Below are 18,667 nucleotides of genomic sequence, written 5' to 3'. Positions count from 1 at the left end.
CATAAATCTTACACTACTACATAACAACAATTATTGTGTATAAAGACATTCTACCAGATCTTAAAAACCACAGGCTTTGGCCATTTCTAGATATTTGCTGTCAGGGATGCTCCCCTCTGCTCTAACCCAAGTGAAACATTTGATGCCATGTTTCCCAAAATAAAAGAGAGTAAATTTAAAACCTGACAGCAGTTCCATGCAGTAAATCTAGGGCTATACTTTACAACAGACCTGTCTGGCACATAGATTAAGCAGATGATATTTGCACATATGTATTTTCTGGCACTCGGTGAAGTAAATACCATATTTTTTTTTATTCTTATCACTGTGATAAAGTTGTTGGCAAGGGGTTTCTGTTAGAATCATTGAGAATAACATTCCTCATAAACTCAGCTGGAATACCAGCCATAAGCAAAGTTGCTTGATTTCAGCCTCTCTTCTTCAACAGTTACTGATGTATAATTGAGAATTTTAGAGTGGGATAATTTTGGATGACATGAGAAACAAAACTCTTCAGTGAATTTCCCATGGTTTTTATGGAAACAGTGAAATAATTTTGACAGTAATAAAATTAAACACTTTAATGAGTAAAAGAATAATAGAAATTTAAACCACAGGATTTTCTGTGCTTTAAGAAGCCAGGCATTAAAGTCAAACATGAATATGCTGTATATATTCTCATGTTTCTTTTAAGGCACAACATAATTTTTATGTTAAAGTCCTAAGTTTACCATTTTTTCTTGGCCAATGAGTACACATCAAAAAATCAATGAAGCAACAGAATTATTACCATGGTCTTTTGGATTTACTTCACCAAGGAATATGAATAATTAAATGCAGTAAGATAAAAAAATGGGACATCACTTTTATCTACCAATTCCACATCCACAAGGCTCACTCCCTCACAGATCTTTGGAGACATTTAAGATGGTGTTTAATTAATGAGTGCATGTCCAGCTCAGAAGGGTTATGATGTCCAATTATATTTTCAACTGCCAGTGATAGAGCATGTATAGAAACTTTGTTATACCTAACCATACTGAAAAATAAACCACTCTTTAGAGATAAAAATCCATTCCCCAAATGACCACTGACAAAGAGAGATGGAGCATTGTCATCAGCATAATCAAGTGAAAAATGCTGAAATATGATTTAGAAAATATTGATATCCATTTTGGGGAGAATAAGTTCACCTCAATTTGTGATGAAGAAAAAAACTGCACTAGATTGAATCAAAATATTTTGTTAGGTCATCATATGCCAGAGATATTTGTACATCTTGAAACACATCTCCATTAGCAGTCACAAGCCAAATAAACAGGCTGAGGAAAAATCGACATAACTTTGCAGGATTGGTACTAAAGTGGATTCTCCTTATGACTAGAAAACCCAACTGAGTATCATGTAAAATTTGCAAAAAAACTCCACATTTTCAAGCAAAATAAAGGGGGGTTATCTTGAATTTGACAGATTAGTTCAGGAAAAATCCATCTGGGCCATCACTAAGCTATTTAAACTGTTTCTCTGCTTACAAATTTAATTATCAGACTTTCATCTGTTCCATTCTTAGCTGCAACTGCTGGTACTGCCTTCGTCAGATCCAACAGGCCTATCTCATCATCTTGGTGAATATCTGACACCCAGGAAAAGCCCAGGAACACCAGCTCCACTTTTCATAGAAAATGTATAGTCAGCTCCTGAGGGAGAAGCATTTTGTCCATGTTTCCAGTGATATTCCCCAAAGGATCCTCCAGAGGAACTGCCAGTAGCGCAGGTCAAACACCTTCCCTGTCCTCCAGATGGAGGAAAGCAAGGCTTGGAAAAGGGGATTGGAACAACAGAAATGTGTTCAGCTGTGAAATTAAAAGTAGGACAGCATGACATGCAGCATTATGCGTTGAGCTGAGTCAAAAACAGCAATTAGGCTAAACTGAAATACCAACACACTTGTAAGCAGAGCAAATGTGTGGTTTGGGCCCATGCTTTGACTCCTCACAGCAGAAGTGGTCACCTACCTATCCCCAAGGACCCCATTACCCTCCCCATGTCCTCAACCCCATCTGCAGGGTTTCCAGACCCTCTCCAAGCACTGACTCTGCCTTTCCCTGGAGCCCCTGCAGAACCATCTCCCCATCCATCCCTTATCTCCTGCACGTTGTCCCCCTGTGCTGTCCCAGGTGGGTGCTGTGTCCTGGAGCCCACATGTGCCAGCTGGCAGCCAGTAGCCACTCAGCAGATGAAAAAGATGAATTTTTCCTCCTTTCCTGCAGCAAGAGCACTAAATTGAGTCTGTGTCTGCTGCAGTTTGGGAAGAACACAGCTACTGGAGACTTCAGGACTATTTGGTATTTAACAGAGTTCAAAAGTTAGTGGGAGGCACTGACTGACAAACTGGTAGGCAAACTGAACAATGAGCATGAAAATACAAAACCAGCTGTCACAAAAGCACAGATGTTTACAAAAATAGCACCACAGCAGCAGGTTCCAGGCTGCAGAACAGTCAGAAGCACACACAAGCATTGCAGCGTTCAGCTAAACAAGCAGCTGCAGCATAGTTAGGGATCAAAAAACAGGTATGTGTTCACGTGGTTGCACATTTAAACTCCTAATAAATTGCCTGTCCCAAAAAAGTGTAGCGGATACATAGTGACAACAAATAGGAAGACAATAACTAACTTAGAGAATAATTGCTTTGTAAAAATGAAACAACCTAACAAACACTCTGATCTCGTGGGTTTTCAAGGGTCTACACATTTTCCCTGCCATGTCCTGAAAAACAGCAAACTGTTTACTTCTTTGACTTCTTGCAGCCTGTCCTTGGTCACAAAACTGGAATGTAAGAAACAAAGTTATTTAATTGCTAGTGTTTTGTCAATAGCATTATTGTATGACCACTGCAAGGCAAATGAACCTGAACTTTACCAGCAAAGCCTGGAAATGGTTGTGAGAGCAGCCTAAGATATTATTTTGGAACACTTTATATACTTCCCTCTTATAGTTTGAAATTACATTCTCAATTTAGAATACATAGGAAGTAAAAGCTGTTATAAATAGCTGGTAGGTAAAACATCACTTTTTACAGTGCCAAAGCCTGTAGGACACAGGGCAGGCCAATTACTACAGTGAGCAATGCAAAGTATTATCCTCTGGCTTTATTCTAATAACTGGTTATCTGATTACAGCCCCTGCTCTGGCCTCAGCACAGACTACATTCTCCCTCACCACTGATGGTACATTTCAGAAACCCATTAACAGCTAATTCACCCAGGAAACCTGAGATTTCTGTGTTGAGGCATGAAAATTAACATTCCTCATGCGAATGTCCAGTTGGAGCAGCTGTGCCCAGTCTTTGCTTAATAGAACCTTCCAAAAGAAAAGGAAACACCTTTTCACTCTCACCTGTGCTGATACTGAAAATCCTCAATGCACCTGTCCCACAACAGATGTGGAAATTCAGCTATGGGATAGACATAAATGCTGGAGACTTCCTGTATCCATCTTTTTCCCTTAAACTTTAAAATATTAATGTTTCTATATTTCTTCAGGAAAAGGCAAGAAGTAAAAATTTAAGTGGCTTCAGAAAATATAACATTGATCAAACTCATTTGCTAGACATTAAAAGGGTTTTGAATTTCTTTGGATTTTTGCACTTCTTTTCTAGATATTTTAGGTATTTAAGAGAAGGTTAATTTCTTGTCTTGTTTATTGGACAGGTTAATTCAAAAAAGTGATTGTATGTTATTAGAACATTGAACCCCAGAAGAGTTCTCCTTGCAGATCCACACTGCACAGTCCAACAGCAATCCCATAACACTGGGTTGGGCTGTCAGGTTTCACAGACGTGTCAAGAATTTCTACAAAAGAACCCTGACATTGGTCAAGGAAGTCAAGGTATCACAGCAAAATAAATGCAGCTCCAGGACAAAAAAAAAATAAAAATTTTTCTACACAATTTTGACTGTAAAATAGAGGTTTGAAAATTTATGGTCTGTGGGTTTTTGAAGGTCATTGGAGGGAAGTAAGACTTGTAACAGTAGTAAGAAAATAAGTAAATTCTCCGTGATATTTTGGAGCACTGCTTGGTATTGCTCAAAGTAACTTTGTACAAGTGACTTGAACAGCAACAGCCCTAAGCCAGGACCTTGGGACAGTACCAACCAAAATTCCTCCATAATATTACCTTTTCCATAAGCTGCTCCTTTACTTTCCCACAAGAATGTTATGTGAATACAAATAAAAGACAATGTGGTCCTGGCTTGAATGGGAAGTGAGCTGTGTCCTACAGTCATAATTAGGGAGGGCAGTGGCCCATGAAATCTTTTCACCAGGAGAAGATCCACACCATAAAAATATCTGCAATCCTGTGGTATATGGTGCACAGTTTTATAATCAATATTCATTCATAACACTCTATAAATGGGTGTTTTGTAACCTAATGCGGAATTTGAGCCGTACTTTGTTTAAAAAATGATTTTGAGGGTAATCAAGGACAAAGGGTGGAGGAGTTCAGAGCTTGTCTACTGATAAAAGCCAACATAACATGGATAACCAGCAAGAAGCTATTCTGTTTACTTGTGGAGTACTGAAACCTTCAAGTGGCCTTTACACAATGAAGTGTTAAAGAGGAGATCCAGCGCCTTTGAACTAAATTAGGTCAATATTATATGCAGGACAGAATTTTATGAGGGTAGGGGCAGAAAGCTGTCACTTTCTTTTAATTTCAATAAACCATACACAGCATCTTTTAAAAATTAACTAGCTCATAAAAGTTCATCAGTCCTGAATTGTAATTAATTTCTGTGTGCAGAAAGATCATTTGCCCATAGGTGTTGCTTACTCATTTAAATCAGGGGCACTGCAGCTAACTGACAATTCTATTAAAACAGTTCTTGATGAATCCTGGCGTTATTTAACAGCTTTAAACACTGAAGGATTAAAACAAAGTGGTGATACCCATATATTAACAGAGGTAAAACTGCTACCTGCCATTCACTGGGCAGGGGTTGAGGTGGAACAGTACATGGGGAATTCCTGACCTCACCTACAGCATAAAGATCTTCAAAGCCTGACAGCAGCAAAAAAAAATTCACACACAGTGTCCTCATAATGGCTGTCAGAAAGAAAAAAAAGGACAAATATACCATATATGCACCTCAAAACAGGGGTGACAATACTTGTCTCTCCTTATCCAGGAGAACCATTTTTATCCATTAACACAGTACTGTTCAATACCCCAGCTCAGCCAGAAAAGCAATTCTTCTGCCATAATGACATAACCAATTTTATTATATATCAAGCCTTTTAAGAAATCTGAAGAAGAAAAGATTCCATTATTTCCCACAAGAAGCTGCTGCTATCTGTTCCAAACAAACTCCTGTACGAGGTTCCCACATGTGATGGCAAAGTGATTTTTTTTTAGCCACCATCACCCTCCTGTTTACTCATAAAAAAAATACAATGTGGCATATTGCTGAATTGAATTCCACTTGCAGCTTTAATACACATTTTTGGATGGCTGCTAAAATGCTTTTTCTCCCCCTCTTTGCCCACCCACAGGAGCTGCCCAAGCCCCAGCAGAGCAGTGCCCAGGTAGGTTTATACTCCTGCTAAGAGTTTCTGAGCCCTCAGCAAAACACATTTCCACTATCACAGGAACAAGTTCTCCTAAACCCTGTGGAAAGTCAACATCTAAAATGCCAAGCCTTCAGATCCAGGGCTCAGATACCCACGTGTGTAACTGGAGCCTCCAAACCTAAAAGTTCAAAGCTTTTGTATCTTTCCCAACCGGATCCAAGCAGGGCTCATTACACCTAAATAACAGTGTCTGCAGAAATTTCAGGAATAAATAGTGAGTTTGACCTTGACTTGATCTCTCAGTTTCCACTGCAGAGGAAGCTCTGAGCTTCATGTTGGCAGCAATAGGCTTCTCTCATCTATGCTCTGGCCTTAATAGAGGCTTTTGTAAGCACATCCAGGAGAAAAAGAAAGTCATGTTATAAGGAAATAAATACATTTCATTCAGTATTCTATGAATTACACATTAATACAGTAATGAAACTCGTGTCATATTAAGATGGACTCTGAAAAAAAATATATGTACTAAAAACAGTGAGCCACTTGCTCCTTCCCCACATTCATTTGTCTAAAAAAAAAAAAAAAAAATGCCAGGTAGCCAAGACAAACATTTCAAGTTCAAGAAATGTCACCCTTTGTCTTGCCACAGTCTGTCCTTTGTTTTCAGCATGATGTACTTCCACTGGGGTATAAACACATGGAAGGGTGGAGTAGAAAAAATTAATTTTTACAGAGATCCATAAGAAGGCAGAATTAAGCTAGCATGGACAAGCATGAAGTCTGACCTTTCCCAACTTCAGAGTTCAAACTAGAAATTATTTATATAATATTTGTTTAATTTCCAACTAATATTCTGAATTTAATGCACACTTCAATATTGAGTTCATGCTTCCTTTTGTTCTATTCTTAGACACAGGCAATTTTGCTTCACTACCATCACCTTTATCTTTCCATCAACCCTGGTCAAAACACGTTTCCCAAAATCAAGGCCTTTCTCCTTGGCTCATTACAGGTAATGACAAGTTGCTATCTCAGAGCATTCTCAAAAGTTTCCTCTCTGGAGCAAAGGGATGATTTCAAAGTATCCACACAAATAATACTGTGTAATAAATGTTGACTTTTCACATCAGGCTAGTTACAGGTTTAATGGAGACCTGCACTTATCCCAAGTGGTGTCAGACTCACTGGTGAAATTATTGCAATGTTGGGTTGTGAAAAATACAGAAAAAATACTGACAACACAGAAAAAAATCTCTTCCTACCCAGTACAATATATAGGTGTTGGTGAGTTCAAAAGGCATCAGAGACAGCTTTATTAATAGAGCAAAAAGAGGGTCTTTGAGTTTAAGAAGCAAAAATACCCATAAAATAGCGCTAACCTTCCAGCCTTAAAAAATAGCAAGTTTTTTGTCTATACTTTAACTTCTCTTCCCAGTTGACCTCCTGCTACATAATGAGGCAGAAAATGCCCTGCAATATTGGAAGTGTGTAAGAAATAGTTGGCTTCATACCCAAACAAGAAAACTGAGGCTCAGTGTGTCTCTGCAGCTAAACAAAGGTAAGCTAAAAATTCATATTGTCAAGCTTGTTCTGAATTTTCCTGTAGTTGTAAAATAAAAAAGTACTAATTATTAGGGAAGAAAAAAATGCAGACAGAAGATTCTCCCCCATCCCAAAAACACATGGTGGAGGATGCAAAAACAATATATGGCAGGAATAACAAATGCTTTCTTTTCCAAGTGCTCTCCCATGATTTATGAAAGGTGTTCCTCACTGTGGGGAGATAATGCCATTTGAAATGGTCCATTTCATAAATCTATCCTCTTCACCCCTAGCTGCGTACAGGACTACTATGAGCTCCTGAATCCAATAATGTTTTCATCCTCTATTGACAGAAAAAAAAAAAGGACTTTGTTTGGAGTGAGGTAATGATGCAGATCCAGAGGAGCAGCGGCTAAAGCTCGCTCTGGGGGCTTTCCCTGGCACAGCTGCAAGGCAGAGGAAACAGCACAAACTGAGAGGAGAAACAATCAACACATCCCACATCCCCAATGTCTTCTTAGCACTAGTGGCATTAATTATAATGTTTGACTAATCCTCTGCACTGCCACATAACCAAATGTTTTGCCTGAATTTTCTCCTCATCCCCACAACAGATTTGTCACTGGGAACCCAACTATTTCCTACTCATCTGTTCAGCAGCCCAGCAGATCTGCTTGTTTCTCTGCAAGGCTGCTTCCAGAAGATGCTCCCATGCCAAATGTGGTTGTTTCTATAGACAAGGACTAATCATAAACGTAACTGAAATTCATTTTACTGATTGTTTTATGTTGCAAACAATAGCAGAGAGTAAAGAGGAAAATACTTAATATCCTCAGCATTATGCAGCAGTTTTGAGCTGGGACTGAAAACCATTAGAAGCAATGCTTGGAGAATGGGAGCACAGGGAAATCAAGAGGTAAAATATGAGATGAAAGTGTTTCTGGGAGCATTTGACATGTAATGCAGCCAACAGAAACATTTAAAAGAATTTTATATTATTTGTACTATTTAGGAAAGAGGAGATGGAAACCCCACAGGTTTCTCATTTCATGTTGGAACAGTGAGTTGTCCTTCTCGTTTTGCCTTTTCTGACACTCTGAACAGTAACAAAGCAAATGTCATTAAAGAAAATTAGGCATAGATCAGTCAGTTTTAGATACCAGCTTAGTTTTTGCTGCTGTTAGGGAGCTGGAATCTCCTCACTGCACTGGCAGCACGGTCACAGATTTCATGAGCAAATTTTGGCAGACTTCTCATCCTGCTGAAGTGAAATTGTGTTTTGACCAAATTTCCCTCTGAGTGCTTGAGCAATGCCATTTTTCTAAACTTTGCTACACACAGTTTCAGAGGCAGATGAATGGCCTTTGTAGAACATGAAATTTCCATGGCTTTAGCAAGAACTTTACAAACTATATACATGTTTTGAACTGTCACTTTGAGATCTTAATTTACATATTTTGACTTGTGCATGAAAAGCAATTTCAAGGTCAGCTTCTGAGGAGAAATACGGGGTAACTCCATTAAAAGTCTACTGGCACTTTGCATATTTATTTTTCTTCCCTGTAGTATGCATGGGATCTCATAAATCAGGATAAACAAACATCAGAGGTCACTCATAGGTGTGCTCAGTGCATTTCCACACCTAGCAGGAAGGTGTTCTGCAAATACCAGGTTGCCTCCAGAGTAACAGCAAAGAAACATTGCTCCCTATAAAATATATTTATTTCTAGGGGTACAAGGTTGTGATGAAGTCTGTTGGGAAAGATGAAGAAAAAAATTAAAATTTTACAGTCCTTGCAAATTTGTGGAAGGCAGAATCTCTCACAAGACATGGAGCCCTAACTGTGCCTGCAGCACAGATTATGCAAAGAAAACAAAAAATGAACCACCAAACATAAGAAATCATAAAACACACACAAAAAAACCCCATATGCTTTCAGTTTTCATCTCTCTCTAAAGAGGTAAGATTTTATCTGAGATTGTGAAAGTTTTATTACAAACACTTACTTGATAATATTCTGAATTATTCTAGAAACACAATCAGGCTGTATTGCCTTATCAACACAACCCTTCATCTCCAGGATTGCTGCCTTGGCTGTTGGATCTCCATCCTTTCAGAGCTGTATCACTCTTGGCAGCAATGGAAAAACCCCAAATGCATTGCAGTCATGAGCTTTTATGTCACACCTGAGGCTCCAGATTACAGCACTGGAACTCTAAAACACAGTAGAGCTCTAACAGCAGCTAAAACAGCAGAGACAAGAACACCAAAACTAATTTGGACAGTAGACATGATTGCTTTCCACAGAGAGAGGTGACAAACTGAAAAAGACCACATCACTCTAGGCAGAATTGTTGCTACACTACCGTACCATTTTACCATTTGGGTTCTTCTGAAGTAGGTACAGAAAACTTAATAAATTTAAATAAACTTAAATACAATATTCTTGTCCCATATGTATATAATATGGGACAAGAATGTTGTATTTAGGGGACTTCTGAAAATGGCCCAATTCTGAAGTCTATTTTTCCAAGTGAATCTGTACAAAAATAGCTGAGGTTTGTTGGACAGTACAGAGCCACTATTAAATGTAATTGTAGAAACTGTCCTGAAATTTAAAATCTACATCAAAGATCTTTCATATAATGCTCTAACTATACAGAAATATCAAAATCTAAATCCTCCAGTCAATTGTGTGCACAGAGGTTTGTAAATTTGATTGCACTTAAAAAAGCCCCAAACCCAAAATCTTTTTATTGTCACATTAAAACCTGCTTTTCCAGGAGGAATCATGGTGGATGCTTTTTTGGTTTCTGGGTGAATGTACCAGCATGTGAGACTTCAGGAAAGGACTCTTCTGAACATGAGAGCTCAACATCTTAAAAACCTTTCTGGAAAAAGTTGTTGTGCACCATTCATGCCTTCTCCTGTTGTGGGAGGCAGGAAGGAGCAATAACTTTGGAGTCTGTGGACACGAGGGAGATCTATTTTCCCTCATTTTGCAAGAGAGAATCTCCCACCATGAGATACAGGCTTCCTGTAGGGCTGGAGGCTTTAATGGGTCACTGCTCCCAGTCTCCCCACGTTCCATAAACCCAGCAGACTTTGATACACAAACTGCCTTTACCATCCTGACTGACAAACCCCCTGTCCTAAAGAGCGATTTGATGTTCATAAGGGTCAGATTTCTTCCCACCATGAATTAGGACGAGTATCTTCCAACAGGATCGTGGCCCCAAGGAATGATGGTGGGGAAAAGAGGGTCATTCACCAGGACAGGAGTTTATCACCACAAATAACTCTCCATCACCCAAATTACTGTGCTCCAGAAAACACTCTGTCTCCTGTTTGACCGAGTCAAGAGGAAGAAAGGCCGGCCCACGACTTGGCACAGAACAAGGCACGGGAGAACGAGCAGGCTGAGGATCAATACAAACAAAATAGAGGTGACATTAATTGCCTGGAGCATTAATAGACCATGCGAGAGAGTAGAAACCAGCTTAATTTTGAAAGCCAAGGGTGTTTGCCTGCCTTTTGTGCTTGGGTTTTGCTAGAATGGACATAAATGTCACTTTTGTCTGCCGGGCTGCATCAGAGAGGCAGCAGCAGAAGGTTCCCCTGGGTGTCCCACAGGGGGTGGAAGCAGCCTTGGGCACCCCAGGATGCACAAGATGAGTTAGTGCTACCACATTGTTGTTCCATCATTTTTTAATACTTGGCAGCATGATCAAGTGCCTCTTGATGGGTTCATTGTAGTTATTCTAAACTAAAAATAAACCCAAAGCAACCAACCAATCACCGAACCCACCCAAGTCTAAATATATAAAACTTCAGTTTTAAAAGCTTATTTTTCCAGGGCTACTCGATCTGTTACTCAGGATTAATCCCACTCAGACCATGGCTTCAATGTTTTTCTCTCAAGATCAGTGATTGCTGGGCACTTTGTGATTCTGGAGGCATAATAAATAAACAAATAAATAAAATTCCATAGGAACTTCTTGTGCTGGCAAGCCCAAACATGGAGCCTCAGCCCCTGTGAGTGGCCTTTGAGAGCCCCCTGTAGCTGTTGACTGGTAAGGAGTGAAGTAGTTTTGTTAGTCTCACCACAAACATTTACCTTCTGGACCCTCTCGCCAATGAAATCAGCTGGCAGAGCTTCAGTGAAGTTTAGGCAGCAAAGTGCAGGCTCTGTGCAGCCCTGCTGCTCAGGGCCCCACTCACCTCCTCTCCACCACAGCAGAATATTTATTTTAACGTTTGACAGTATCTATCAGATTTTAGAGAGCTTGTTTAATGACCTTTTCCAAAATCTTCCATTCATTTCTTCAGTTTCTCACTTTCTCTCCCTTTTTCTTTTTAAAATAAATTACTGTTGTAAAAACAAATCCAGCAGAAGGGAAAATATTCAGAGCCTAGAAACTGAAAAATTGAGTATTTGCTTTTTATGGGGCACTGGAGTCTTCTAAAATACAGAACTGGTAGAAAACTTAAATGCTGAGGACAAAAAAGTTCACTCAGTAGCTATGCAAATACACTACAGCTTTGAATCTCTTTGAAAAATAATTTAAATACTTGTGTTTCAATTTATGGTCTTAAAATGCCTGAAAAACACATTCCTACTTTTTAAATGGATTTTTTTAAGCGAGTCTTAAATACACTTTGATTATTTCCATTCTTGACATTATGCCTACTCAGGTATTTTGTACAGCAATTTGAAAGCAGAAAGGCAATTCCTAGCAATACCAACAGGTATATATTGATTTAACAAACACCTCCTCTTAAAGATGCACTTTCTTCTTCCCATGGAAGAGAAAATGTGAATTTAAACTGAATAAAGCCAAAAGCTAAAACACATTGTCTATAATGATTTCTTTGATGGAGAAAGCTCAGGTTCAAGTTCATTATCTTGGTATTTTCAGAGGAGTTTGCCTGCAGCTTTTAGGAACAACATTTAACTGAATTTTATATGTGAACATTAAAGAAACAGTAATGCACAGGTATAAAATAAGTGATCAAACTGAAAGTAAAGCGTACAGCTTTCTCCCTGTTAGCCTACACTGTTATTATCTTTTCAGAAGATGTCAAAACCTTTTCTCAGGAATTCTCATTTTTCATACATTTTGGAAGTAGGTACAATTACTTTAACAGCTCTCTATAGCACTAAGACATCTGTAGCAAAAACGGTTATTTACTTCAAAGCCAGAAGATTTTGCAGGCAGAAAGGAATGACAGGCAGAAACAGAGGGCCAGAGACACTGCTGCTGAACCTCTGTGTTTAATGAAACACAAATATAAAGAATATTTTATGTAAATGTGTATTTACAAAGGACAAAATGCATTTGTAGGCATGTATACTATATAACCAGAGGCCACAGCAATTAGCATTCTCTTTTCAATTCCTGACTGGAGCTTTAGTGTAAAAACACAAACTAGAACGTGCATTATGTTGTTTCATTCAAGTCTGAATATTGTCCCAGTTTTAAGCACGTGTCCCTGATCTCTTGAAAGTGGAAGTTATAGAAAAAACTCCCTGAAGTCCAAGCCTTCCAAGCCTTTCCTTCCTCAGGGAAACACAGACATCAACATCTATTGCACCCATGCAGTGCAGGCTCAGGGGAAAAGGTGGTCAAAGGTACTTGGGAAGAAAAGGGTTTGTTTGAAGGATTGCAGCTCACACAGAGCACAACCATAGAAATCAGCTTGGAGATTAGACACTAAAGTCATCACAGCTCTGTGGCAGCCTTAATTTATGCCTTAAACATTTATGTGCATCCTCCCCTTTTCTTCCTCCTTCCCCTCCTGCTCTTAAATTTCCCAGCTCTTCAAGAAGCCAAGCCTCGCATGTCACACTGGTCCTCTCACACCATCACTGAGACCCCTCAATGTACCAGTCCAAATCTGTACTTTGAAGTGGTAATCAAACAGATGAAACAAGGAAAAGAAAGTTTGTTCCAGGTTCAAATTCAAAACATTTTATGAGAGTCAAAGCTTTATGCTGGCAAAGTGGCAGAAGGCAGTTCTGCAAGCAAGGAGCAGCACCATTCACAGCAAGGACTTGCAGTGGTCAGGGAGCAGGGGATGGAATCTGTTTATATTTATTTTTCTTTAGCAGCATGAGAACAAGGCACACCTGGCTTTGTCTGGTGTGCACAAAGCCAGGCACATGCCTTTACTGATCCCACAGAATTTCTGCACCAGTTTGTCACTAGCAGAGCCACAATCTCCTGGTCTGACTGAGCTGTCTCACACCCAGAGCTTCTTCTTGGAACACTACTGATGACTGAAATGTGTTTTGATTTGGAGACAAAATAGCCCACAGATTCTGCTAAACTGGAGAAAGAGGAAATATAACAACAAAAAGGTGACAAATAATAACTCAGAGGCTTAGAAAAAAAGATTAACACATTTGGTGGAAGTTTAAAGCTCTTGTTTTATGAGTGAGCTGTACTTGGACTCTGTTCTGCTGTCAGATGTACAAGAAAAGCCAATATGGTTGTCCTATTCTCAGTTGTCATACCTGAACATTGCTGACTGATTTTACACATTATATAGCATTACATAATTTGCTGTAGCATTTTTACAAGTCGACATCAGCTCAAACATTGTTATCTAATCTGATCACTCCATAAACTATCTGAGATACTGAAATAGATAGGATAATTAAAATAACACACGTGTACCTATGATACTTTGTCCCTCCAATGTTCAATCCCCTTACATCCCATGATATATTTACTGCATTTTTATCACTGGGAGCTGGGACTGACCTCTCTCAGCTCCACCCTCCTGTCAGGGAATTGCAGAGTGAGGTCCCCCCAGCCTCCTTTTCTCCAGGCTGAGCCCCCTCAGCTGCTCCTCATCAGGTTTGTGCTATTTGCACTCATTGTTGCTCTTTTGGGCCTGAACTTCTATTATTTGCATAGCTCCAAACAAAACCCATCACAGGAAGGTGGAACATTTCCCTGTGAAGGAGGTAACAGAATTTGATGTGCTCCTGGAGAATTGTCCTTCCAAAACTGAGAGCTGCCCCGCTGGGGTCTCACTGCCCTGCGAGAGGCTCAGCAGTGCTGGACAGAAGCATCTGTGCTGCATCAGGATGGGAGCTCAGCACCTGTAACACAGCTCAGAGGTGCTGCAAAGGTACCAGGGAACAGTTCTGGTTTGGTTTCTATCTGCTACAACCGCAAGCTCTCACTCAGAGCAGGAGCACAGCGAGGTCAAACAAACAGAAGAGTCACACGAGAATTTGGGGGCACAGCTCATCACTCCAAGATGCAGCCACAAGGAATGATTAGGATTAAAAATGTTTAACAGATTTGTATGGTACTAGATTTTGCTGAGGGGATGGTAGAAAAAGCAGCATTTTTGAAGAGATGCTTTACAAAGCCAAACACACATCAAGCATTGCAAATGCTGCTGACCAGGAAGCAGCTCCCAGTGAGATCAGAACAGAGGTTTATTCTTCCTTTATCAGATTTGCCTTCCAAGTCTCCTCAGAGCAAAAGCACCAACACATACACACAAAAGTCTCAGCTTTAAAACCTAGGGCCCTGCACTAAGCTGTCCTCTGGAAATAAAAAAAAAAAAAGAGGGAAGATTTAAAAAAAAAGCAAACCAACACATATATTTTTCTGTCCCTATGTCTTGGAAAGTGGAGATTTGTCACACAGGCTTTTCCTCGCTCCCTAAAGGCAAACATTGGATATTGTCACACTGTCTCCATTGAGGGCATAAAGTTGAAATAAAGACATATCTGCCTGCTGCCCCCTGCCAGAAAAAAGGGGAGGGGAATAAAAAACCACAGAAATCAAGTTGCAAACATTAATTCTAATTTTAAAAAGAATTCATAAATTACCTAAATACTTTCTTAAGGCTGTTTCTCAAACTTCTAGCTTTGTCTAAACCTTGATAAATACTTCCAAACTCTTCTGAAATTGAAATGGCAAGAATTAAACTAAAACTTTTAACAACAGTGTTAATCACAGAAGAAAACCAGTAAAACAAATGAACCTGTTTTGCCTCCTGAATGTGCCATTTCAATACAGCACATTTCTGCAGATGTTTGATCAAAAAGCAGTGTTTTTCCTGTGGACCTAAATATCCTCATTATAAAGTTTAAAAAAATAAATTCTTGCTTTAAAAAAAAAAACAAAACCACAAAATCAAGAGAGCATAATTTTTCAAAAAATATTGAATTGCTTTCCCCTCTGAAAAAAAGGGTTTAAGTGGAATAAATGCAGATTTTGGGTGAAAACGATGGCCTGTTTCTCAAGCTGTAGTGATTGCTAATCAGATTTTGAAATCTCTATGAAAACAAAAAAGGGAAGAAAGAAAAAAAGGGAAACAAGGAGGAGAATATGAATGAGACCGAGCGCAGGTATGAAGCAAAACTTCTTTTTCCGACAATTAAATAACAACAACATAAAACAAAACTAAACCATGTTCCCTGTAACTGAGGACAAGCCTAGCATCATTTGACAGTCAGTAAAAAGTAATTGTACAAGCTTTTGTTAATATGTTCCACCAGGATTTCTCTGAGCACAGGAAGCTGCTCGTTGGTTTTGCATAATAAAGGCAACCTGAGATCAGACACAACAAAACTCCATTATTCCCACACGTATTTCAGTACAGAAGTCAGAAAGTGCTCTTTGGAATTACTGTCATGATCAGCATGGAAGGATTTACAGATGTAACAAAACCAAGAGAAAGCATCCCCAACCCCATCTCTCCTTCATTTTCTTCCTAGAACAAACTTTCAAAGAAGGAATCGTGAAGATCAGCGGGACAGAGCTCTGGTGGGAGCCAAGACTTTTGTCACATCAGTAAATTTAAATCATATATGTATTTATACATATCTGTATCATGTATATCACTGCATTTATAAGATTTACGGAATTCTTAAAATCTGTTTGATATGCACTAAATGGAAGGGAGACCAATAAGTGCTCCATGGAAATTTGCAGAGTTTCTCAGGGCCAAGTTAAAATTTACTTATGCAGCAGATGCCCAAAGGGTTTTCAAGAGCTACCTGAGACAGGAACTGCTCTAAACCTTTTCAAATCAGGCACAAATAATCTTCCAATTACCTAATTTTACTACAACAGCCATAGTAAAATAACTGCCTCTCTCTTTACCCATAGTTGGCCTAACAATACTTCAGGGATTGTCTCTTTCTTGGGTTTCTGTTCAGGGTTTTTTTGTGCTATACTAAAACAAAACCCACAAATTCTATCTTAAGCTATTTGTGGAGTGTCCAGCTGTCTGGGATATAAAACTCCCAGAGGAAGAGGGGAACCTCCAAACAAACCAAATTCTATGTATCTGACTCTTTTATCACTTGAGCCTAAAAAGTAAGTTCTGATAAGCGAGGACATGTTCACATACCAAGTGCTTTATTTAAAACATTTTCCCACTTAAACATGGCACTTCAGCATCTTGGGAAAAGCAGCAAATTGGATGGTTTTGATTATTATTTTTAATATATACTTTGGGTCTGGATAATAAAGGGATATTTCTTATCATAGGAAAGAGAGAATTTCTTCCTTTAATCTCCTCCTGTTGGAACAAGGCAATGTCACCCTAAAGTGTCAGGTGGAATTTATTTCACTGAGCTAACAACACTCATTTCCTTACCCTGTTGTTCCTTTAAAGCTTTGAGAGTCTACACACAGATGTCTCTGAAATGTAGTTCATTTTGAGCACAAGGAGGGAAGAGGAGGAATAGACAATCTTATCTCACCAGAAAATCTTCATAGAAGCACATATGCCTAAAGAAGAAAGGCTCTGTGCTTGTAATTTCATTCAATATTTCTTTTCAAGCATTTGAATAATGGGCTTTACAGAATATCTTTTTGATACTAACTGATCTTTATAACTAATAAAACGCTCTTACTGGGCTTTGGTACTTACATCTAGAATCCACAAAGTGTCTTTTACAAATATTATATTACAAATAATAAACCTAGCTAATTATACATAGTAAATAACCTCACCTTTCAAGCCTCTCCATACATCTCTTTGCTAAATAATAATCACAGCTTTAAGCTGTCTAAAATCATGGCATTAGAGTGGGGGATCTCTCTGGTAAAGGATCCCAAACTATCCAGCAATATCCCTTTGTATGAAAAGCACAGATTAAACCTTCCTGGCGTGGGCTTTAATGAGTTGGGATGTTGGTTCTCCCTTTTTCCAAGCCATGGGGCCACCACAGCCCAGCCCCAGCAGGGTGGGACCCCCAGACCCCAAATCTGCTGCCAGGAGCCTGACACGGCACAGCTGAGCCTGGGCAAGGCAGCAGGAGCTGCACAAACTCACATCTCAGAGCTCCTCTTTCTTAATTAGGACTTGAAACAATAGGTGGGGAAAATTCAGGACCAACAGCTATTATGTATTAGCTTTCATTTCTGTGCATTGATTGAGCTTATGTTGTTTTATGTGTGCGATGAAAGGGCAAATCAAAACCCATTTCTCTTTTTTTGTCAATTCTCTTTCTCTTTTTCAACTATTTATCTTCATATTGTATTGCAGCAACAGATGGCACATTAAAAATGAATTCACTTTTTGGGAACTGTATACTGTGCAGCTTATTCTTACCATCTAAAATGACAATGTAATTAAATTTCTTTTGGGAAGGTACCTATAAAATACAGTAACATAATGCCCACTTAAGGAACAAGACACTTTACAATAGAAGCACCCGGGGAAGAACACAAGTCTTCCTGGCAGAGAAACTCTTGGCATGGATGTTTTCATATGAATTGCTGACCTAGTTTAAAACATGTGTATATATATATGTATAAAGATATAAATATATCACTCAGCTTATTTCCCTCTCTGATTTTCGTACAGGAGTAAGTTACAAGTGTTTTCTACATTAATTTCTCCTGGCATGTTTACAAACAATCCACTGGATAAAATTATTCTTTAAAAAAATAGCTCTCAATAATAATAAATAACAAATAAATAACATCATTGCTAGCAAGCACTGTACAGGTCAGGTTACATGCAATGCCATCAATGTACACTTAGCAGGGTACCTAGGAAAAATAACCCCCTAATCACGTGAAAAATTACATTTGCAGGCTCATAACATTTTAAACCCTACTCAGGGAGTCACATTTGAGGAGCAACAAGCCAGGATAACACACGGGTGAGAAACTTTCCCTGCCAGCATTAACATGTTTGCCACACACAGAAAACAATAGGTTAAATTCCTTCAAAGCACAGTGCCTAATTTGGTGACAATTAATCATCTCAGATAGGAGAATCATAGGAATATCAGCTTTATAGACCCAGAATAAACAGCAGCATGAAATACATTCCTTTCCTATGATCAACAGCACCTAACAATTACAGTGATAGTCATTAGCAGGCTGTAGAAAAAAGGAAAGCAAGTGTGTAGGAGGAGGGACAGGTCACTCTGAAGCTGCCTTTTTATTAATCATCATTATAGGCAGGGAAAGAAGAAATATTAAGTTTCTGCTCCTATGCAATGTATTAGTGATTATTTTTTAAACTTGATTATCTGTTTTCCAATCCTGAAATCTCTTT

The 18,667-nt window shown here is 38.9% G+C and overlaps 1 protein-coding gene across 1 annotated transcript in view; it reads right to left on the bottom strand.

Moving 5' to 3' along the window:
- WWOX (WW domain containing oxidoreductase) overlaps positions 1-18,667 on the bottom strand; it is a 474,120-nt gene that overhangs the window by 133,402 nt on the left and 322,051 nt on the right. The window lies entirely within an intron of this gene.

This window comes from Melospiza melodia, chromosome 13 (genome assembly GCF_035770615.1).
Source record: "Melospiza melodia melodia isolate bMelMel2 chromosome 13, bMelMel2.pri, whole genome shotgun sequence".
Taxonomy (NCBI): Eukaryota; Metazoa; Chordata; class Aves; order Passeriformes; family Passerellidae; genus Melospiza; species Melospiza melodia.
The sequence above is the reverse complement of the archived record's forward strand: the minus strand, read 5'-3'. Positions and strand labels throughout refer to the sequence as shown.